The sequence below is a fragment of the Macrobrachium nipponense genome, chromosome 17, assembly GCF_015104395.2.
Source record: "Macrobrachium nipponense isolate FS-2020 chromosome 17, ASM1510439v2, whole genome shotgun sequence".
NCBI lineage: Eukaryota > Metazoa > Arthropoda > Malacostraca > Decapoda > Palaemonidae > Macrobrachium > Macrobrachium nipponense.
The window spans coordinates 56430958-56456699 of NC_087210.1; the positions used below are offsets into that span (position 1 = coordinate 56430958).

The 25742-nt window shown below is 37.7% G+C and overlaps 1 protein-coding gene across 1 annotated transcript in view; it reads left to right on the plus strand.

The window, feature by feature from the left end:
• Window positions 1-2164: 2164 nt before the first annotated feature.
• Window positions 2165-25742, plus strand: part of LOC135196250 (leucine-rich repeat neuronal protein 3-like) — a 365131-nt gene continuing 341553 nt past the window's right edge. The window contains exon 1 of the mRNA XM_064222935.1: window positions 2165-2508. The gene's annotated coding sequence lies outside the window, so the exon portion shown is untranslated. The remainder of the gene's footprint in view (window positions 2509-25742) is intronic.

Consider the following 25742-nt stretch of genomic DNA (forward strand, 5'->3'; position numbering starts at 1 on the left):
ATAATAGTGAGAGGGTCGTATTGGGGAAGAAGGGTTCGGACTGAATGGGGAATGAGGCTGAAGGCATCAGAGGTACCGGTGGAAAAAAGGAATGGAATGCATGAAAATGCCTCACTAAAAGAATGGAACAGTGCCATGGGAAACTATCTCAGCTGCATACATTCGCGAATGTCAAGCACTTGTTTCAGAATTGTTATATTTATAATGAATGTTGAATTAACTATACTTGATGCTTCTAAGTTCTGTGTTTTTATATTTGCCCGCACTTGAAAATACATAAGTTAAATGCGTATTTACAAGAATATGGACACACGCACACACACAAAACATATATATATATCTATATATATATATATATATATATATGTGTGTGTGTGTGTGTGTGTGTGTGTGTGTGTGCTTGGGAGTGTGTAAGCTGATACGCATCTATGTATAAAAACGCAAAAGTAAACATGTATGAAAATTTCTGAATCACCGAAGAGATGAAGACAACCCTACCCTCTTTTCAATGTTAACCTTTACCTGTGCTTAATTAAGACAGGGCCCCAAGACATTCTTAGAGACAATCAGAAGTTAAATATTTCCACCGTTTCGCATGATAGCAATGATAACGCTAATAAGAAAATATGCGACAAGAAAGAAACTTCTAAACATAGAATCACTTGCTTTAGCTTTTCAATTGCTTTGCAACAACACCGAATAAGTATCGATTTATTTTGCAGAGGAGCGTAACCCAACGAATCGTAATAGAGGCTGCACTCTAGCTAATGATCTCTATAATTCCCGTAGGGGGTTAATGCCGTCAGTGCACCCCATTCGGTGCACTGTAGGCATTACGCCAGGTTCCTTGTAGGGTCCTTTCAGCTCCTAACATCAACTCCTTTCAGTCCGTTTATTGTACCTCCGTTCATATTCTCTCTCTTCAATCTGACTTTCCACCCTCTCCTAACTATTGTTTCATAGCGCAACTTTGAGGTGTTCTTCCTCTTACACCTTCAAAGCCTTTTACTCTTAATTTTCCTCACAGCACTGAATGACCTCATTGGTCCCAGTGCTTGACCTTCGACCTAAATCTTATATCCCGTTTTCTCTAATCATAGTCTGTTTTGCTTCAAATTTCGAGGCGCTCTCTTCGATAGTTATGAAGTGTTCTCAGCTCAAAGTTCGGTGTGGAATAAGATGAGTGATCATGACAAGCACCAACAACACTTACAACATACCTTCTAATGCAGGCGATAAATTCACTGGGCATCCGAGTTATTTAAGCGGTGACAACGCTGATTTAACGCGATATATGACCGGGGATCCTAGCAACACCATATTTCTTTGTCTTCTTGCAGTTGATTGGTTTACGTGTGATACTGGGTAGGAATGATTTTTGTCTTATAACTTTGTTAAGGCACATTGTCTTTTGGCAAACAACTTTTGGTAACATATGTTGTGTGCGTTTGAAAATTTTTTCCTCTCTCTCTTTTATACACACACACACACACACACACACACACACACACACACACACACACATATATATATATATATATATATATATATATATATATACTTAAAAATCACAGTAGATGCACGAGACTTCAAGACAAAAGCGCTTGGATTTCTGCCTGTCATTTTCCTGTGGTATTCGCTTATAAACACACACACATATATATATAATATATATTATTATATATATATATATATATATATATATTATATATATATATATATATATATAATAAGAGATACTGAAGATTAGCATGATAAAGTTTTATTTATAGCTAACACTATTTGGCAACCTTGGATTCAGAATACTTGAGTGTGCTGTAAAGTAAATACTTATCTATCTAGTATTTCTGTTTCCATATTCCTTTTCCCTTTGAGGAGGTGGTGGTGGCGTACGGTCTTAGCATTGGTGACAAAACCTATCACAGTGAAAGAAAATACAAGAGAGACGATGATAAACTTTTATCGGCGTCGGATGTCTGAACATCCTGTACCCACAAAGAGAGACTTGTATGTGGCTTTGTGAGAACACAACAATAACATGACGTCACAGCTGCTTTCCCTACCTACCACACACACCCTCCCCATCTCTCTCTCTCTCTCTCTCTCTCTCTCTCTCTCTCTCTCTCTCTCTCTCTCATGAACGTTCGAGTCAGTTCTGTTCCCTTGTTATGCTCGTAACTGGGCTGCTGTTTCGCGGGCTTTGAAGTGACAGGCGTCAGTTAGGGGTTGCTGTTGGTCCAAAACACGTTTGTTTACATGTTCACGACTTCGGTTGGTAAGCATTGTGTCACAAATATACAACAAGATCAGTGACCCCGCATAATGTTTTTAAGCTTAGAGAAAAGAGCTTCATTATCCGTGGAATGAAGGACAGTGGCTTGTGTTTGAAATATGATGAAAGTGCTTTAAGTGACAGAGTTAGTGTCGAGAGTTCGTTCGAAATTTTATTAACTGGGATTGCAAAACATTGCGCATTTTGATCAAATCGTTTCCAAAACGAAAATTAAGGTAAGTGTTTTCACTTTTCATACTTCATTTTGCTTCTTTGTATCATTTACTTCATATTCTTCGAATTGCTTTTTTTTTATTTAAGCAATAATCTGATGCTTTTGTTTGCTTAATAACCATAACGATAAAGACACCAAACAAACGATAATCAACATTTATAAGGACAGGAAGTCCACTGGCATTTCCTACGTTTAACTTATAACTGTTGACATTTAACAACAGGAGGGCGGTATTTCGTCATGTTAACATTTACAGTACGTGCGCGTGCGCGTGCACACACACATACATACATACATACATATATATATATATATATATATATTATACACACACACACACACACACACACACACACACACACACACACATATATACATATATAATATATAGTATATATTATATATATATATATATATACACATATACACACACACACACACACACATATATATATATATATATATATAGAGAGAGAGAGAGAGAGAGAGAGAGAGAGAGAGAGAGAGATATGGGAAAAAAATTACAAACGCGCGCAAGATATTATTACCAAAAGATGTCTACCAAAAGAATATGTGCCTGAACCTTAGCAAATTGATAAGGTAAAAATTTTTCGCGAAAGGTTGTAAGACTGCAATGTGTTAAGGATATCTGACATTTTTCCAAAGCACATTTTCTGATAATATTCATTAGTATCTGTAGTATCTGAGCGTTCACTTTCTGAATTATTTTAGCGATGAATGTGATGGCAAAGGAAACTTTGGGTCGTTTTTGGTTTTCGTCGTAGTTATGACTTGGACCATCGACGGATGGTCTCTTGTTTGTCACTTTTAGATAAGTTAAATTTCAACATAGATCTTCTCCATTCACAATTGATCCCTGATCCCGTTTATTTGCCGAGGGCAACCATATTCATTGAACAGCAGCACCAATATGCGATGAATGTGTCTCAATGTCGAACTTCTCAGTTCCAGGGGTCTCTTTATTCCTCTCTCACAGCTGGACTGTGGAAAAGCCTCTCAGAGGAAGTCGTGCAATTGGAACTTCAGAAGTTCCAGATAAAATGCAATGCAATTCTACCCTTGCATTTTGATACATTTTTATCTGTTTATCTATTCATCATTTTATTTTTATGATAAGTGGTATCTCTTCTTTCTGTATTCCCCTATACTTCCTTTTACTTCTATCTAGTGAACACAATATTCTTTGGAAGCTTGAATTTGACGTCAATGGCCACTGTGGAATTATTCCATATGAATACGTTTCATCTACTGAATAATAATAATAATAATAATAATAATAATAATATAATAATAATAATAATAATAATAATAATAATAATATAGATTCGTGATTGAAAATATCGAGTTTAGAGGACGAACGATAGAAATGTGCCTCCCAAACTGGTTATTTCGAAAACAATGCCATTTTCAGAGTAGATTTATTCGGGAAGGCATGACATCGATTGGGCATGACGTAAATAAACGTCTGGTGATGTGCTTTAGTGTGGAAAGAAGTTTGTGACTGACGTAAATTGTAATGCCACTGTAGGATCTCAAAACTGAACAACTCTTCTGCAATGTCGTATTTTGCCTTAAAAAAAAAAAAGAAAAAACCTGATTATGTCTGTAGTTTTTCAAGTTTGCCTAAACACTAAAAAAACAATTATGTAATTATGTCTTTAGTTTTTCAATGCGTTGGAAACATTGCAAATATATCATAAACATGTTTCAAAACAAGTATGCGACCGTAGGTGGCAAATGCTGGATAATCGTATGAAGCACTGGTTAGAACTAACTAATAAAACTTGCATACTACCTGTCTGTGATGTGTGTGCGTGTGTTTATGAAACATTTTGCTACAGATCATTTATGCCACCAGACATTAGAAACACTAATAGTGCCTGTGTAAGTTCTTTACTATGTAGCATTTTGTTGATGCTAAAAAGTACGATCAAGAAGATTATTTTGTGGAGGTAGATAAGAACGCCGGCGTACTGGCCCATTTTACCTAAAATTTTACCTAACAAATAAAATTAGGATCACGCTTTTTTAATACATGCATTTCATTCTAAAGTCAAATCATTCCTAACAGTCATGAAGAATTTTTGAAGCATCAATGTGAATTATAAACCCAATGTTTAAAAACGCTAAGTACCCAAACGTGCCTGTTCTGAATTCGGTGTTGTATATTTCTGTCCGTGACCTGATGGGTTAAGAAAGATATGTTGAATGAGTATTTTTCACAGAGAGAGAGAATCTTGTTTGTCGCCTATGAGTTCTAGAGAGGTGAATTTTGCAATATTTTAACTCCATCACGCCCTTTTCTGACATGTCTTGTGTTAAAGGGGAGACAATTGCAGTTAACACAAAATGGAGACAGAAATTAGCAACGTGCAAAAAAAAAAAGAAAAAAAAAAAATACACGGGTTTGAGGAGTCCCTGTAGATTTTTTTTACCGGAGTGGAGAGAGTATTTCGTTACAAAGTTGTACGACGAACATTCCTCTTTTTCTTATTTCCTTGAACCTTGCTTTTCTTTGACGCGTTTGTTAATTCATTGACGTTTTTAGTCAATGCTGAGGAAACGCCCTTCTTAGTGAAATGCACTTTCCATCATGGTGATAAGGAAAGAATAGAACTCAGCATTTAAGCACAGCAATTTAGGTCAGTTATTTGCTCAATATTCTATCCAAAACATGCCCGACATTTTTGTCATAAGGCTTTATTTTATTTATTTATCTGACCTTGCTCCCAAGCTATTGTGCAGAATGCCACTGTCACGTCGTTCCCCAACTGACAAGCTTGTTGAGCCTTGTGTGGCGATATTCCTGTAGGAACCGTGAGCACGAAATTACGGTATTGATAAATTTCCTTTCCATCTTGCTCTATTTTTGCAAAGCTTCATCAAATGAGCCAAGTTTGGTGTCTTGAAAAAAGATGAAGAATATATCCGATCCATAGTTTCTAAGTTACTTTAGCGAGTATCGGAGATAGAGCAAAACAGCCAGATACGAAAACCAAGCCTGAGTAAATGAGACGATCATCTGCAATTTTATTTATTTATTTTTTTTCCCCTATTTTGCTACTGAAGGATAGCCTCTTCAAAGCTTTACACTTTCTCTACGATATCGTCTCTTTTATGCAAAGACTAATGGATGGAGAACCTGATGATGACTTTTATCCCGGTTTGACAGAAACAAGAAAAGGAAGAAAAAGGGGGCGCGCTCCCTAAAGGATTTTGCTTAAAAAATAAATTTCCGACATTAGTGTTTGGATCTTGAATATTTGAAGTTGATAAGCTCCTGTTTTGAATTCATTCATTCCTTGAAAGCTTTTGCTCTTCCATGACCCGGGCATAATTATGATATGCTCACCTTTTTTGATATTTCATAAAAAGTCAATAAGAGTAGCTAATTTCCATGACGCAAGTATGTCCTCATAAATTTAGCAAACAAACAGCGAACCGTTCATCCAGAACTGACAACATCCAGGCACATACGAAGCATCGAGGTAAAAAGTATTCAACATGGGTTCATACTGACGTCATGACGTCATATTCAAGTCATAGAGACAATGCTCCAAATAATCTATTGCGCCTTTGACTAAGATTACAAGGCATGGGGGATGAAGTCCCTAATACTGCTGAGATCCTTCTCATAATGGAAACTGTCCCGTCTCATAGTGAGCTTCCAGCTGGAATTGGCAAGACGTTGCAAAGGAATTTGATGATCCGTTACAACGATATCCGATTTCGTGCATTTGTTTAATACTACTACTGGTAACGATAATGATTGTGACCTCTAGTAAACAAGGCACATTTGTATCATAATTTAATACTGGAAATTAGTTTGAAATAAACTTAATTCCAATTCAATTTGTATATAACTTGCAGACGATAGACCCTGTGCACATAGGTTGAATCATTAGTTTATTCAGATATTACATTAATTTTATAAGTTGTGGTTTTTCTTCGTATTTTGAATCACACATTAGACAATGCTTCAGAGCTGTCAGGTCAAAATGGAATATAATCTCAGATTATTTTAAAATCTCAGATTATATCATAGTGAACCTTTTACTGCAGTAATTTCCTTATCGTTATCAGTCGAAGCTCGGTAGTGTTTATTATGCATCTACAAGCTTGAATACCCCATTTCTCCTCATCTTTTTATTACTAGTCTTTGCAATATTTCCTTTTTGGACAGCTTCCTGTAATGCTAACGGAACGTGTCACTTTAATTAATCAGTTTGCCTTCCTTTGGAAGCTCTGGAGACCTTGATATCATCTATGCTTCCATTCCTAGGATACATGTTAATGCACGAGGAAAGTTTTACCATAAAAGAAGGCCTGAATTTGTTTTACTGCTCATCACGTTTCGCCTTACGTGAAAATGAGATTGCTGTAGCTTCTCAATTTTGTGCATTAGTATAGTAAAGGGTGGCGTAAGAATGCGTGTTTTACCATCGAATATGGAGGAATGATATAGCTGGATGTATGTCGCATGTCTGCTGAATGATATAGCATCAGAGTATGATACTCGAGGACGGTTACCGATCCTCACGCCGACCTTCCAAAGAGAGGCCGTAGTTTGAAGTTTTTAATCTACCACAATTCATATCCCCTGAATCTGTAAAGTCTGACAGGAAGGGCTGGCGTACTGTACCTTAAAACCTTATATACAAAGTTACTTACTATTTTATTCTTGATCTTTAATGAGAAATTCATCTTAATATGACAGTCGTTATCTTACTTTTATCTTCCCGCAGGAAGCACATCTCATTCTTGTTGGCCCCCATTATCGCCAAGCGATAATTTAGTATCGCCTCGCCTTTTCTGACGCTGAAGGCAAATGGGAGCAGTCGAGATGCTCCTCCGTTGGCTCTTCCAGGAACTGATAAATCCGGATGATTGAAAGGGCTATTCCGGCCAGCGGGATGTCTTTGTGATTTAAGGAAAAACGGAAGATGGATGCAAATGTAAAGAAGGAATGTTCTGTGGGAATTTTATTTACGTTTGAACACCACTCGCGCATGGAAGGGGTGGAGGCGGAGGAGAGAGAGAGAGAGAGAGACGTTCTTATTCTTAAATAACGAAGAATAAAGAGAGAGAGAAGGGGAGCGGGGCGTGGACTGGCGCTCATTCAGGAATAACGAAGAAGGTAGCTGCTTGCCCCTTCTCAGGAATTTTTCTTCCAATTGCTTGACAAAAATCGTTCGTTTCGTTATTGCATTAAGCAGGAGGCAGGAGGACCATTTTAGCTGAGCATCTGTCATATACTCGACAAAATAACTTCACGCTAAAAGGCGCATTAAATTCATCCTCCTTCAAATGGAATGACTTGAAGCTCTTCCACTTCTCATCTCATAATATGTTTTTGGAAAAGCAGTGTCCTCACAATATCGCCGCCATGAAATCATATTTACCTCCACCAACGAAGTTAGGGAGAGCTTCTCGGAAACTGTGATTAAATATAAACTCGGAAATCCTTTTACCAGCCTGAGTAACTTGATTTTTGTTTATTAATGACTGATACTCCTAATCTTGTATGAACTTGAGTTATTAAAACAAGCTGGTGGTCACGCGAGGACAAAATTTAAAATACGGAATTGTAAACTGCATGTTTATAATATGCTTCTATGAACAGTATTCCAGTGGTTTATTCAAACACACACACACACACACACACAGACTATCTCCAACGCGATAAACTCAGGATATCAATGTATCAAAAGAAGGATATGCGGAAATGACGCAGATCTCAAAGCCGCTAGAATTTGAACAAAAAAGAACGAAATCGAAATGATTAGGATATTAAGAAAAAAAAAATGTAAAAAATGCGCCGAAGTTTCTTCGGCACAATCGAGTTGTCTGTACAGCGTATATTGCTATATGAAACTTTCAGCCACGGCCCATAAAACTCAGCCACGTACCGGTGGTGGTCTGTGTTGTTGGTACCATGGGGTGCCAGGAATACGATTATGACTAACTTTAATCTTAGATAAAATAATAACTACTGAGGTTAGAGGGCTGCAATTTGGTATGTTTGATAATTGGAGGGTGAATGAGCAGCATACCAATTTGCAACCCTCCAACCTCAGTAGTTTGTAAGATCTGGGGGCGGACAGAAAAAGTGCAGACGAACAGACAGCCATCTCATTAGTTTTCTTTAACAGAAAATTAAAAATGGACGAATACGTTGTTCTGATTGTGAAGATTATTTTATCTCCAAAAGGAAGGGGTAGACATCTTGTATGATCTGATGGTAAAAATATTCGAACAGGAAAAGATACCAGAAGAATGGCGGGAAAGCATATTGATACCTATATTTAAAGGTAAAGGTGATGTCCAGGAATGCAGTAATTATAGAGGTATAAAACTAATGTCTCACACGTTTGAGATTTTGGAAAGAATCATAGATAGCAGGCTGAGAGAGGAAGTTAGAATAGGGAAGGAACAGTTAGGATTTATGAAGGGAAGCGGGACAACGGATGGAATATTTTGCATAAGGCAGCTAATGGAGAAATTCAGAGAAAAACAACGAGACCTGCATCTGGTATTCATAGACCTTGAAAAGGCCTATGACAGAGTGCCAAGGCAAAAAATATGGAGATGTTTGAGGGAGAAGATGGTGCCGGAAAAAGTATGTCAGAATTATTTTTTCAGGAGATGTACAGGAATGTGTATACTAGAGTGAGGAGTAGTGTTGGTGAGACGGATGGATTTGAGATAGGAGTTGGATACACCAGGGGTCAGCACTTAGCCCATTCATCTTCAACATCGTGATGGATGTAATGACCAGGGATGTTAGAGAAGCAGTGCCATGGTGCATATTATACGCGGATGACATTGTGTTGTGTTCAGAGGGGAAGGAGGAGTTGGAGGGGAGGTTGGAGAGGTGGAGAGCAGCACTTGAGGAGAGAGGAATGAGAATAAGCAGATCAAAAACCGAATATATGTGTTCTAGTATTACTGAGGACGGTGGAAGTAGCATAAGATTGGGTGGGGAAGAAATAAAGAAAGTACAGAAGTTCAAGTACTTAGGGTCCGTATTGGAGGATAGTGGAAGCATGGACCAAGAGGTGAGACACCGAATTCAGGCAGGATGGAATAATTGGAGGTCTGCATCAGGGGTACTCTGTGACAAGAAGGTCCCTCTGAAATTGAAAGGAAAGTTCCATAGGACGGTGGTCAGACCAGCAATGTTATATGGAACAGAAACGGCAAGTATGAGGAAAACAGAGGAGAAGAAGATGGATGTAGCAGAAATGAGAATGTTGAGATGGATGTCGGGAGTAACAAGGGAAGATAGGATTAGAAATGAGTATATAAGAGGATCAACAAAGGTAGCTGAAATATCGAAGAAAATACAGGAAGGAAGGCTTCGATGGTATGGACACCTGTTACGAAGGGAGGAACGTCATGTTGGAAGACATACGATGGAAATGGAAGTGCAGGGTAGAAGGAAGAAGGGAAGACCAAGAAAGGTATAAATGAGAACGAGGCACAAGACAGAAATCGATGGAGACGACTCATTCGTAATGGCGACCCCATATAAAAATGGGTTTAAGCTAGGAAGAAGATTTTATCTCCAAAAGCCTCGTTGAAATTTTCCGCGCGGGAAGAAAATAGATCGATTTTTATTTTTTATTTTTTAATAAAATATGGAATAGACTTTCGTGTGCCAAGAAGTATTTTCCACTTGAAGATATCCATCCGATAGTTACTTTTTTCTTTAAAGAAATTGACATAAAACAGTACACGGGGTGGAATTCCAGGGATGAAGATTTTGTCGGTTGATTGTCGTCTACGGAAGTTTCACAGTCATTTCTGTATATTTTATAATAATAATAATAATAATAATAATAATAATAATAATAATAATACTATAAAACTATTCACTTATAGAATAGACATAATCTGATCTGGGAAGCGAACGTTGAATTTTATATAGAGCAAATGCTTAACTCAGCCTCAGGCTCCTCGGTATTAATGAACAGTGTTGCTCAGTCAAAGGAGAATCTTAAAAGAATAACGAAGGATTCAAGTACACGGACAACTGCCGGGGGCTCTTGAGACTTACTTGCCTTGTCCGTGATTATGCTATCTGGCGTCATTTCTGTATGACAATGATTCTCCTTCTTCTTTGTGCCTTCAAAAAAAAAAAAAAAAAAAAAAAGACAAACCATCGTCTTAGAAATTTCTCGAGAATATGTCATCTTTGCCACCAGGGTTCAGTTGCTTTGGTTAGAATTACGAATATGAATGGTCCAAATGTCTCATTGTCTTTTACTTCCCGTCAGAATGCAGCATTATGTGACGTATCACAAGATGGGCGCAGAGAGTTCACCGGTTTGTGGATAAATTGCAATCTTGATAGCTGCTGAGAATTGACTGGTTGTGGAATTCCTGCATGCCTGGTTATTGTTGCTCTGAAGCCGCCAGCTTGTGAGGTTGCTACATATTTGGTAGCTGCTGACAGTCACTCAAACTGTGTGATTCTTATAACACAATCTGTTTACATCTATCTGTATGTTCATTCTTTCCTCCTCTCAAAGAGCATCAATCACTCAAAGATAGCACAGAAACCGTCGCCCAGCTGAGTTAAAGGGTTATGTAAGTGGAGGACAAGGAAAGGAAGAGAGAATAAGAAGTTGAATATAAATCAAAAGCTATAACGTAAATCCTCCTTATATTTTTATGGCTTCCCAGCTGACTTGTGAATGTAAATCCGATTAAGTTTGTGAACATTGTTTCTTAACATTGAAGATCAAGGGCACAAATATTACTCACTTGCTTTGCAGTGTCCTTGATTGTAAAATTATTACTATTTATAAAATTAATATTTTATAAATAGTAAATAATTTTATAAATATTTATTTGAAAATAAATATTTCAAGCAAATAAATATGCGCTTGAATAGACAAAATAGCTAGCTCAAGTTTAATATAGCAAATGTCTTCGATGAAACTAAGAAAAAGACGAAGATGAAGAAGTATTTCAAACATCAATGGAAGGTCACATCCATCTAAAAACAATGTATTTTCTGTCACACTCCCACACTGACACATGAAATATCGAATATGGAGAACGACGCTCAAAGATATGTATTTTGGCGTTGAGACAAGATTTAAAAGCTATCTCATTGTTGACACCAAGTTCAGATTATTCCATTCCAAACTCTTCAAGGGTATAAAGCCTGAATTTAGGTAGCACTCCAGCAATGACTCGATAGATCTCACGCTAAATGATCGAACATTAATTTCCACGCTATTCAGTTGTTAATCTCCACCTTATTTCCGTTTCAGCCTTGAGAGGAAATACATAAGAGACGAATTCACCGATGCCCTTGCACGCGTCAATCCGCCTTTAATAAGGCCGACTCGGATAACGGCGTTACATTTCCGTACGATACAGAACTCATTTCCGGCCGGAAAATGTCATTATTGACTGCGTCAAATCGTCAGAATGGCTTCAAAAGCCCCAAACTTGGATGTTTCGATAAATATTAGCATGACGAATAAAACTGAATTCAAATGTAAAATAATCTGAAATGGGTGATTTCCCAGCACAGGGATTGGTATTAAGCTTCAATCTTTGCAGTGGAGAGCTCGTAACCCTTATTAACTGACAGAAGGGTGAAGTAACTGATTTGTATTTTAGCCTCTCTATGTCATCGGCTTATTCTTTCAGTGAAGCTTTTGTTCTATATAGTATTCAACATTAGCTTACCAGATTGGATAACGTCTACACTTCGCCAAATGAAAAGTTTTAGAAGATTTATTATTATTATTATTTTTTTTTTGCTCTATCACAGTCCTCCAATTCGACTGGGTGGTATTTATAGTGTGGGGTTCCGGGTTGCATCCTGCCTCCTTAGGAGTCCATCACTTTTCTTACAATGTGTGCCGTTTCTAGGATCACACTCTTCTGCATGAGTCCTGGAGCTACTTCAGCCTCTAGTTTTTCTAGATTCCTTTTCAGGGATCTTGGGATCGTGCCTAGTGCTCCTATGATTATGGGTACGATTTCCACTGGCATATCCCATATCCTTCTTATTTCTATTTTCAGATCTTGATACTTATCCATTTTTTCCCTCTCTTTCTCTTCAACTCTGGTGTCCCATGGTATTGCGACATCAATGAGTGATACTTTCTTCTTGACTTTGTCAATCAACGTCACGTCTGGTCTGTTTGCACGTATCACCCTATCCGTTCTGATACCATAGTCCCAGAGGATCTTTGCCTGATCGTTTTCTATCACTCCTTCAGGTTGGTGCTCGTACCACTTATTACTGCAAGGTAGCTGATGTTTCTTGCACAGGCTCCAGTGGAGGGCTTTTGCCACTGAATCATGCCTCTTTTTGTACTGGTTCTGTGCAAGTGCCGGGCATTCACTTGCTATGTGGTTTATGGTTTCATTTTTCGTATTGCACTTCCTACATATGGGAGAGATGTTATTTCCGTCTATCGTACTTTGAACATATCTGGTTCTTAGGGCCTGATCTTGTGCCGCTGTTATCATTCCTTCAGTTTCCTTCTTGAGCTCTCCCCTCTGTAGCCATTGCCAATTGTCATCGCTGGCTAGTTCTTTAGTCTGTCTCATGTATTGTCCGTGCATTGGTTTGTTGTGCCAGTCCTCTGTTCTTTCTGTCTTTCTCCTGTCTCTGTATATTTCTGGGTCTTCGTCTACTTTTATTAGTCCTTCTTCCCATGCACTCTTTAGCCACTCGTCTTCACTGGTTTTCAGATATTGCCCCAGTGCTCTGTTTTCGATGTTGACGCAGTCCTCTATACTTAGTAGTCCTCTCCCTCCTTCCTTTCGTGTTATGTATAGTCTGTCCGTCCGTATTTGCTCTTGGGTGTGTAGTGCTTTGTGTATTGTCATTTGTTTCCTGGTTTTCTGATCAATGCTGCGGAGTTCTGCCTTCGTCCATTCCACTATTCCTGCACTGTATCTGATTACTGGCAATGCCCATGTGTTTATGGCTTTTTCATCTATTTCGGCGTTTGAGTTTTGACTTGAGTATCGCCTTGAGTCTCTGCATATATTCTTTCCTGATCGTGTCCTTCATCTCTTGGTGTTTTATATCCCCTCCTTCCATTATTCCCAGGTATTTGTATCCAGTCTCATCTATGTGTTTGATGTTGCTCCCATCTGGTAGCTTTATCCCTTCAGTTTCGTTACTTTGCTTTGCCCCTTTTGTATGTTGACTAAGGCGCATTTTTCTATTCCAAACTCCATCCTGATGTCCCCAGATACAATCCTTACAGTCTGGATTAGGCTATCTATTTCCTTGATGCTCTTACCATACAGCTTGATGTCGTCCATGAACATCAGATGGTTGATTTTGTTGCCTCTTTTCTTGAGTTGGTACCCGGCATCCATCTTCTGTAGTACTTTTGTCATGGGAATCATGGCTACTACGAAGAGTAGTGGGGACAGTGAGTCGCCCTGGAAGATCCCTCTCCTGATATTAACCTCTGCTAGTCTTATTCCAGAGCTTGTAAGTATTGTATTCCAGTTGCGCATTGTATTTTTGAGGAAGCTGATGGTATTTTCCTCTGCCCCATATATTTTCAGGCATTCTATTAGCCATGTGTGTGGTATCATGTCGAAGGCTTTCTTATAGTCTATCCATGCCATGCTTAGGTTGGTTTTCCTTCTCCTACTGTTCTTCATTACCATTTTGTCTATCAGGAGCTGGTCTTTTGTGCCCCTACACTTCCTTCTGCAGCCTTTCTGTTGGTGGGGGATGGTGTTTGTCTCCTCTAGGTAGTTGTATAGCCTTTCACTGATGATACCTGTTAGTAACTTCCACATTATTGGTGGGCAGGTGATAGGCCTGTAGTTACTGGCTATATTTCCCTTACTCTTGTCTTTTTGTACTAAGGATGTTCTTCCTGTGGTCATCCATTTGGGTGCTTGGTGATTTGAGATACAATGCTGGAGTTGTTCTGCTATTCGTGGGTGTAGGGCCTTGAAGTTTTTGATCCAGTATCCATGGACTTCATCGGGACCTGGGGCTTTCCAGTTTGGCATTTTCTTTAGTTGGTGTCTGACTGTGTCTGTCGTGATGTCTGTGAATCTTTGTTTTATTCTCCCTGTTTCTTCTTCCTTGACTTCCTGGAGCCATGTTGCATGTTTGTTGTGTGATACCGGATTGCTCCATATGTTTTCCCATAGTCTCTTACTTGGTTCGGCTTCAGGAATTTCTGGGTGGTTGTCTTCCCCTCTTAGTTGGCTGTATAGTCTTTTCTGGTTGGTTCCGAATAGTTTGTTCTGTTGGTATCCCTTATTCCTGTTCATGTACCGTTGGATCTTGTGTGCTTTGGCCTTAAGCCTCTGTTTTACATCTTCTATTGTGTTGTTTAGTCCCTTCTCTTGTACTTTGTATTTCTCGTTGAGTTCCTCCCTTGTTTTCTTGCTTCTTAGCCTTTTTTCCGCCATCTCTTTCAGTTTACTCAAGTCAGATCTCATCACCATGATTTGCTTTTCCAGGCGCCTTTTCCAAGGAGGTTGCTGTTTTGGTTTCTGTTGGGTTGGTTGTGACGGTGGTGTTGGTGTTCGAATCCCCATCAGTTCTGCTACTAATCTTGCTCCTGCATATGTCAAGTTATTTGTTTCTGTGATACTGGTGGTGTGTATTAGGCCCATTATTTCATTGACCTCACTTGTTTTCTCCCTTAATTTCTTGGTGTTGTAGGCTTTCATGGAGGGGATCTTTGTTATTATTATTATTATTATTATTTTATTATTATTATTATTCTTATTATTATTGTTAATTATTATTATTTGCATCGTTTGCGCAGTTTGAAGCAGTCATCTAAATACTCTTAGGATTCTAGGCAAGACTGTATTTCCTTAGCCACAAAAAAAAAAAAAAAAAAAAATGCTCATATTAGTCTGATATAACGGTGTATTAATTCACACGAATTTCCCCCACTAGAAATCTAAGAAAATAAACGAAACTTGAGCACTATGCCTGCGGTAAAATGAAATATACCTTCAGGTTACAAAAAAAGAGAGAAAAAAATAAGTAGACAATAAATAGATAATTAAGTAGATTAATGAATAATAGGGAGCATAAAGCAAACTAGATCAAATGAGGAAGGATACCAAAGGGTATACTGTAAATTAAAATATCATGATATCAACACTACATTGCGAATGAGAGAGAGAGAGAATGCAGAACTATAAACATAATATCGTGAGTCTGATTTTGACATGCGTTATGCCAGGCATTTTATTGGATTTTTTAATGCATAAAGTCTATCAGTTAATCTCATCTGGCTCGCCTCACTGTCAAAATGGCTTCAGGGGGTATGAATTTATACCATTCTTTGTGACACCCACTCTATATCTATATAAATTAAAATGTAAATGTTTGTTTGTTCAAACTCTTAAATCTCCGAAAGTTCTTCACCAATCGCTTTAAATTTGAAACGACATTGCATTCGAATACTCGCGTGTTTTTATAACAGGGTCTCATCCTACGTCCCCACCCCCCCTCCAAAGAGGGTGGGGGTGAGAAGGGATTCCCTGAAACGGAGCTGGTTCTGCCAGTGAAACGGGGTTGGTTATACCCATAGACTTAGTTACTTTACGAATTTATCATACATAATTTCTGCATATGACTTATCATTTGGGAAAGAATACTATAGGGTAAACATCAATGACATCAAAGAGGGTGGAGTTTGAGAAGGGGGTTGACAGAGAGAGAATGAGAGGGAGAGGAAGTGAGAGAGAGTAGACGGGGTGTTACAGAGAAGAAAGAGGAAAAGAGAGAGAGAGAGAGAGAGTTGGTATTAGTGAGAGGAAAGAGGGAAAGAGACAGTGATTGTTGGAGAGAGAGAGAGTTGGTATTAGTGAGAAGAAAGAGGAAAAGAGACTGATTGTTGGAGAGAGAGTAAGAGAAAGGAGCAAGAGGGAGAGGAAGAGAGAGAGAGAGTAGAGAGGGTGTTAGGTACGAGAAAGATGGAAAAGTGAGAGAGAGAGAGAGAGAGAGCATTGTTATTAGTGAGAAGAAAGAGTGAAAGAGACAGTGATGGTTGGAAAGAGAAAGAGAGAGTAAGAGAAAGGAACTATCTCTTTTTTTCTCTTTTCCATTTAACCAGACAGAGCCACAGCAACGCCTGGCCGGGTATAGCTAGTATATATATATATATATATATATATATATATATATATATATATATATACACACATACATACATGCATACACAGTATATATATATATATATATATTATATATATATATATATGTGTGTGTGTGTGTATGTGTTTGTGTATATATATGCATATATACACACATTACATATACATGTGTGTGTTCAGCGTATTACTGCTGATTTCATATGGAATCTTTAGAGAAAATGATTTTACATTCTAGTTTCAACCTCTCTCTCTCTCTCTCTCTCTCTCTCTCTCTCTCTCTCTCTCTCTCTCTCTCTCTCTCTCTCTCTCTCGTGTCGTTCCGGTTCGTAAACAGCGACTTTTATTGGTTTCGGATAAAAGGGCCAATTAGCACTGATAAAGTTTCTTTCGATATTGGACGTTTTAAGGGTTAATGACCAATGAGACCTTTATGGCTTATCTGACCGTCATCCGAAACCTGCATTGGAGTTTCTCCAACATCTGACTTTACATCATTGTACATTTTCTCGGAAGCCACTCTAGGATCTTTACCCACCTCCTTTTATTTATTTATTTATTTTTTTCATGCATGGTTTTCTGGTGAAGAAGGGACATACTCCCTTACTTACATGAAGTGAGGTCACTTCCATTCTTGGATTACAAAGATCTTCAGCGCGCTCGAATATTCCTCTTAAGTGAGACACCAGATTCTGAATTAAACTTGATAATCTGTTATGCTGTTTTCCTTTTACGATATCGTGACCAGTATTCTGAGAAATGTGGAAATTCGGGACAGTCAAAAATTTCGTAGAACTATTCTCAATTTCTACGTAACTAGCTGAGTCATCAAGGTATGGGGTAAGTCTTCTATGTATGATACTAAATATGACCACTACTTCACAAATTAACTGGCCTGCCGCTTAAATCTACCCAAGCTGATATTGTGTCGTGCCCTTCTACGAACATTTATCAGGGCATCAGATAAACTAAAGTTTGTCAACTCTAAAACCTTGAAATTAAACTGTCCTGCAAGGTTCCGAAATTATTCCCAGGCACACTTTTGTTTTCTAGCATCGAAAAAAAATTCGATGATAATGTTTCGAAAAGGCAAAATAAATGCAGTAGTTACATCAAGCATAAAAAAAATTGAAGCAGACCTCAGCACCTACTGCATGTAAAATGGAAGGAAGAATGTTTGCGCACCCGTCCAAGGCAATCTGTCTCCTATTTTTTTGATATATCGAAAATATCACCAGCTGCAGACCTTATCCGAGTGTTTTTATTTTCTTTTCATACGAAGATTCCATCAAGCTGCACTTTCCCTCTTCGTCTCGATGTTTCTTTGTTACTCTGCTCGAAAAAGAACAAAAGAAACACGTCAAAGATTTTCAAGGTTCGAGCATTTTTAATCAGAGTATTTATAACGCTGAGTATAATCGTTAAACTACTAGCATATATTTCACTTTTGTCCATAAAATAAACTAATATTTTTCCTCTCACTCTTTCTATCTCTCTCTCTCTCTCCTTCACGAGCATTACTAATTCCACACTGGTAAATCCCGTGAAAATGAAATAAGTTACAATTAATTCAAACCTGAAGAGATTTAACAGAACGGCATATAACTGATCATACGAATAACCCTTTATCTCTGAATGTGCGTAGAAATATAAATAAAAAGAACAGAGGACATATTTGATGTTTTCACCCCCGGGCTGTTGTTATGGTGGCTATTTCTCAAAGCAAATTTGGATACCTCGAAACATGCGCGCGGGGGTCGGGGGAGGGAAGGGGGAGGGGAGGCCCGTCCGTTGGAAGGAGAGGGTGGAAGAGGGGTGGGGGGAGAGACTGCTATTCCGCCAGATGACGCTGTAGGTGCTTTGGCAAATGCGTCCTGGAAACGAGATGAGCTATAATGGAAACGAGACGCGGGCTAATATCACAGGCAAAGGAGAAACTCATTTATTTTTTTGTTCATCTTATTTGACTAACAACCTATTTTTCTACATACACAGACATGTAACATATGAAGTTGATATGAGTTTCTTAATAAGAAAGTGAATAACACGCCGTTCCCTCCAGAGGAAAACAAGGCTGTCAACAAGAGTTATGTTACTAGATCAAAACTGCCGTCGCTGGGACATTTATTCTCTGAACTACAGATGCAAGGAAACTTCCTACAACATTCGCTATGCACACACACACACACACACACACACACATATGTGTGTGTGTACGTGTGCTCTTGTCTAATTAATTTTATGCACCTAAGAACATCTGTCACGTATACCTTGAAACAGCAAAAGCTGCCGCTGCCAAAGATTGATGTTTGGTGTTTACGGTGACAGTGCAACCACACCCCCATCCCCCTAAAGAAAAAAAAAACACCTTCGCAACGTAGTTTACCTTATTTTGTTTTTGTTTTTTGTTTTTATGAATGTGTTAGGGTAACATTCATTAACCTGCTTTATATGTGAATTGTAGTTCTTCGAAGTTGGCTGGTAAGGGTGAAAGATCGCTGAGGTGAACGGTGAGGATTCGTCCAAATAAGTTTTGAAAGATGATTGTAACACGAACTATCGTATTCTCTAAATATTCTATTGAAAGTCAGTTTTATTTAGAAATAGCTAGTATACATACATATATATATATATATATATATATCATATATATTATATATATATATATATATATAAGTATATATATATATATATATATATTTATATATATATATATATATATATATATATATATATATATATGTGTGTGTGTGTGTGTGTACGCATGTTGTGTATGTGTGTATATGATTGTGAAATATTTCCCGTAAATACAGAATTCCATCTAATAAAAGGAGCCCATAAAAACGCCAAAAGGTAGAAAGTTAATACCATAAATTTCGGGGAACTACTGTCTCCCTATGCAGGCATTTAACGAATGTGTGTGTGTGTGTGTGTGTAATCTAAATACATTCAGCAACGCTCCCGCCTACTCATGATTCATCAGGTCAAAGATAAATCGAAGAGGCAAACATCCATTGATAGGAAAGCCAGAGAGAGAATCCATAATATCTCTCCACATCCAAACACACTGGCACTTAGCGGGGCCTCGCTGAGGGAAATTCATTACGGAAATGTTTGGAAGGGAAACAGATAACAGAGAGAGAGAGAGAGAGAGAGCACTTAGCCTGCGGAATATCAAAGGAAACACTTATTGCAGGGGAGAAAATTTGTTTGTGGTATATTGCATGTCTCTGGCAATGCGAAAATGATTTATTTTTTCAAATACTTTTACTGAAGACCTTTAAGTCTTTGGTGGCTCTTAACTTGTACAGGGTTAAAGCCATATACCCTTTAATTTTCTGTAAAAGGAAACTATTTTCTGCCGCCCTCAGATCTTGAAAACTTCTGAGATTAGAGGGCTGCAAATTGTTATACTGATCATCTACCCTCCAATCATCAAACATGCCAAATTGCAGCGCGCTAGCCTCGGTAGTTTTTATTCTATTTACGTTTAAAGGTAGCAATAATCTTGCGTCTAGCTATATAGGACAAGCCACCAGCGGGCCGTGGTTAAAGTTTCAAGAGCCGCGGCTCATACAGCATTATACCAAAACCACCAAAGACAGATCTGTTTTCGATGGCCTTGATTATACGCTGTATAGAAAACTCGATTGAGCCGAAGAAACTTCCGAGCATTTTTTACTTGTTTGTCATTGTTACTGTAGTGGCAGTTTTATTCCTCCAAGAAATCTGAATGCAATGAAAACAATTATAAAGGCTAAAAATACTTTAATATATGAATGATGGAAATTAGTAATGATGTAAAAGGAATAATTTATTGATGCTGTAATTTTTTTTTTGTAAATATAATTGCTCATATGTATAATAAAAGGGGCAAAAACGAAAACGTAAGCACGGGTAATGACCGATGAGAAATGGGAGACACGATTGGCCAAAGGGAATTCTCCTGTTTTCGAAATCATTTCGGCGCTAATGTGAGGAAGGGAAGAAGATTGACGTTTATAAGTGATCGTAGAGAAAAGTAAACTTTAATAGTTGTTATCTGTTATTAATGTTCATGACTGAAGTTCTCGTAAAAGTCTGGAATGAATGATGAAATCATGAGTTGCATTTCTTCTTTTCTGTCTCTTTTCCTTCGCGTGTAACGTTCTGTAACTGGTTAATTCATATGTATGCGTGTGTGCGCTCTGCCACACAGGACAGGCATGCAAACATACATACGAACACACGCATATGCAAACATATTGTAAGTGTACTATACAGTATACTATGTAGGCTAAACGTGTATGTATGGGCGTGGGCGGTGTAGCCGGTACCAAAGAATGATTTTTCATTCACTCTCTGAAGGAACGTTCATGAGTACGATTTAGAAAAAAAAAATTAATTTGTAAAAGCCAGGAAATTCTGCAGAAAAGTGACGAAATAAAAGGAAACAGATCAATCAATTTGCCATAGCTGACCGCCGAAAGTTAGAAATTTATCGAATTATCATTGATTTCGCCGGTCGCGGGGACGGGACGCTAGGGGGTGGAAGTGCTTGCTTGCCTATTTGCCTGTTTGCTGTACACAAAACCGCCTCTGTCGCAAAAATCCCATGTTTGTTTTAACAACAATGAAGAGAGGTGAGGCGAAAGACTGTTTGTTTGACAGATCGCAATTTAAAGAGGGATTTTCAGCGTTCTCTGTCAAATTTGCTCTGTTGTTCAATGAACAGGATTCGATACACACGCTTCCCAAAAAAATACTTTTTTCTTTCTGGCAACAGTAAATGTTCATAAAGGAATAGGACAATGAGGAAAGGAAGAAAGGGGAAACTTTCATATTTTTAAATTATACATTAAAATAAGTTTCTGTCTTCCTTTCAATTTCACCTTTAATGTGCTATACTTTACTTCAGTCTTATTGCCTTTGTTTAGTTTGATCGAATGGTCGATTAGTGGTTCATTTAACTTAACTCTCTTCCTACTTCCAAATATGAGTGGCTTGTGCTATTATATTCTTGCCAAACAAAATGTGATGGTCATTTTGAAACTAGAGGCGTATGTTGAAATTTTTAAATAAATGCACCTAAAGAGCTCAATATCTATATCTACAATAATAAAATCCGAGTGGATCTTTCTTGTTTGTCCGCCCCGGGTAGGGGATTGGGAGTGTAGGGGGTATGTGGCACATCCACCTTTCTCATGCAAACCTGTCTGTCCGCCCTGGGTGGAGTGGGGTGTGTAGGAAGGTGATTAGGAGGGTAGGGAGACAGGAAGGGTAGCGCCGGGTTATAGCATAGCGTAGCGCGCCCCATGAAACTCGTATATAAGATAAGACACCAAAGAGGATTAGAACTAACTGAAGGAACAATTCAAAATGCACTGTAACTAAAGAGACCCTTTGATTCAGAAACGGAATCCTCGAAGCGAGCATCGGGAAATCCGGGATTGAATCAAAGCGAAATTTAGGATCAGTGATTCTAGAATGATCGCCTGGAGCTCTCCTTTAAATCCTCCTGAAATAAGATTGGATTCCCCTTTCTCTGGTGCGGGCTACGTTAGTTTATAACCTATGGGATCTTGTTTAGGGCAGCCATAAGGTTGAAATATACAGGGATGAATGTGAGCCTGGTCACAAAACTCAATCTTGGATTGCTGGAAGCATTTTTAATGTTTGTCGGACTAGATTATTACAACTGAAGAGGGTATGGAGCGGAGAGGGAACCGGGCGAGGCGAGGAGGGGGCAGGGTGTTGGGTACAGGCCCTTGGAGCATGAGATTCGTTTTATTTTCTATGATTATGCAACATCGACAGATATCCTGCTGGGTCTCTCTTGTTCCACATACTGTCTCAAGGTCAACTGAACCTCGTGTCTGATGTCAATATTGTAGCCAAGAGTATATAAGACATTTTATGCCAAGAGGTCACTAGGCGAACCTTTGTTTAAAAGATGTGTTCGAGTCCTTGCAACTTATATGATTACGTAGGACAGTCTCAGAACAATCACTAGTGTACAAACTAGTATACAGACCGTATACAAAAGCATAATGTCATATGAACGGTTCACAGCGAATCAGATAGTAAGGTTGCTTTATCACGTTTCCGCGAGCAAGTAAAAATACGAAAAGTCACAGATGCACGAAAATGCTTAAGACTTAATCTCTCTCTCTCTCTCTCCCTCTCTCGTAGTAGCCATCTTGCTTGGTGAGACGTACCCGCGTGAAGTCAGATTAATCAACAGATATCACAAGTTTAACATACGACTAGAATTTGAGAAATATCTAGAAGTGTTCGTGAACTATCGGTGATAAGATTAGTGTGAAAATAGTAGGATAAAGCGTCTTCTAAGTTAGTTTAACAAGTGTAATACTGAAATCAGAACAAGATGGCAGTAAGTTCCAACTGCGGGAAAAGGTGGCGTAATTTAGCTTGCTTGGCAGATTCGCAATACGATGAGGTAGCAGGAAGGGAACTGGCATTTCTCATCTATGAAATCAGCAACAGTCCTAACCAAAAAGATACAAAAGCATTCATAGATATATTAGAAGGATATAATCCTTCAAACTGGAACAAATCTAATGAAAACATCTTGAAAATAATTGAAGAAGTTCCAAATAAAATCCAAGTGGTCAAGAGACTCATAAAGAAAATATACATAAACCAACATATTCCAACAAAGAAAATGAATAAGGTGAATCTTGTGAATATCCTAATTGATGCATTAGGAAAAAGAATGCCAAAAGCATGCAAACTGTGTAAGGTTTGGTATAGCATAGTCAATCCACAAAACCTAATCAGAAAATGTGCTGCATGCAACATTCCGACCCATCCACAGTGTGCTGAGGTAATGCAAGATTTGAGAAAAGATACAAGAATTTTTTGTTCAACATGTCTATCATGGATAGACAATGTTATTAAATCAAGATTGAATGTACAAATAGTTGAGGATGAAGAAGAAGAGGAAGAGGAAGAAGAAGAAGAAAGAAGAAGAGGAAAACGGAAGAGAAGTAAACAAAAATGAAATGACAGAAAAAAATAAGGAAAACAAAGAACAAGATAAAAGTATGGATGCAGAGATACTCATTGATACTACATATGAGGCAATAAAGCAGCATACCTACGAAGAAATAAATTACGATATGACAACAGAAAAGCAAATCCCGAAGAGGCTCTACCCAGATCTACACAATGACGGGAAAGAGGAAAAAATAGACAAGAAAGACAAAATCTGCAACCTTTTGAAAAGAGGGAATTGCAGATTTGGAGAAAGATGTTACTACAAACATCCTAAGGTATGTCAAAACTATGAAACTATATGGTAAATGTGCATACTTAGATGGCTATGGGGATGATTGCAGAGATCTGCATCCAAAAATTTGTAAAAACCTAAAAGAAGGAAAAGGATGTAAGTTCGACAAAAAATGAAAATATATGCACCCTGTAGCCATGAATCATAATCAAATAAATAACCAACCAAGTAATAAAATCCAAAATAAGAAAGAAACAAATAAAGAGAGAAATCAAGAATATCAGGTAAAAGAGAAAAGCAAACCACCAATGAGATATGCAGAGGTGTCAGGCAAAAAATTTCAAAGCATCAGCTCCGAAATTCTACTCAAGAGATAATAACTGTATTTATTATGCAAGAGGATATTGCAGAAACGGAGAAAATTGCAGATTCAGACACAAAATGAATAATTATGATGAAGGAAGATCAAATATTATGGAAAAGTTGGATTTTTTAATGTCAGAATTTCTGGAAATGAAAAAAGAACAACATACCAGAACAGGAAAGAGACATGGGAAAATCCTTATTACTACCAATATTAAATGAAGAAGGAGAAAACACGCAAACCATCATAGTGATGAATGCGCAGGGTTTAGTTACGAGTAACTCAAAAAGAAAAATAGAGTACTTAAAAGAACTAACCCAAAATGAAAAGAAAATAGATATAATGAATATAAGTGAAACCTGGTATTCCCAAGAGACTGGGAATGATGATCAAATAAAAGGGTTCCAAACTTATAGATCAGTATAGAAAAAATAGGAATCAAGGGGGAACCGCAATATATGGGAAAGACAAAAAACAAGGAAAAATATATGAGAAATATAGTAACTCAGAATGTGAACTAATAGCGGTAGAATTTGAATCTGAAAAATTGATGAACATAGTAATATATAGACCTCCTAATACTAAAGAGTTTTGACTTAATAATTTGAAAAAAAAAAATTGGATGATATATGTAGAAATCACAAGGACTGGACTATTCTCCTATCTGGTGACTTCAACTTTCCTTTCGTAGAATGGAAAGAACGAATAGGAGACTGTGGTTGTACTTATACATATAAAAAAGAGAGTAATAGTAGTGCAGAAGATAAGAGGCAATTGAAAAGCTATTAGATATGCTACTAGAATACAACATTCAACAAATAAATCACCTGCCAACAAGAAAGGAAAATACTTTAGACCTAGTATTTGTGAACGAGATGAATTATGTTAAAGAAATAATAGTTTATAATGCGAGTATTTCAGATCATAATGTCATAGAATTAACAGTTCATTCCAAAGCAAGTGAAAATAGAGATAAGCAAGAAATGAAAAAGTGGGAAGGATATGGAAAATACAACTTCTACAGTAAAAATATAAAATGGTCAGAAATTAATGAAGAATTAAACAAAGATTGGGATAATATTTTCGTAAGTGATGACATAAGGGTAAATACGGAGATATTATATAAAATATTGGAGAAAATAGTGGATAAATATATACCGAAGAAGAAAAGTAAACATCATTCATGCATACCAAGAGACAGAAGGATCTTGTTCCAGAAAATCAGAAAGTGGAAAAAAGGTCTTGCAAAAGAAAAAAATGCATGGAAAGTTATAGAACTAAAAAGTAAGATAGAAAATGCAGAACAAAAGATTATACAATCAAAAGAAAATGAAAAACGGGACTTGGAAGAAAAAACCCTATTAAATATCAAGCAAAACCCCAAACTATTATACTCATATGCGAAGAAGATGAATAAAAGAAGAATAGAAATAGGCCCTCTGAGAATTGAAGGAGATTAACGAATGAAAAAAAGGAAATTTGCAACATA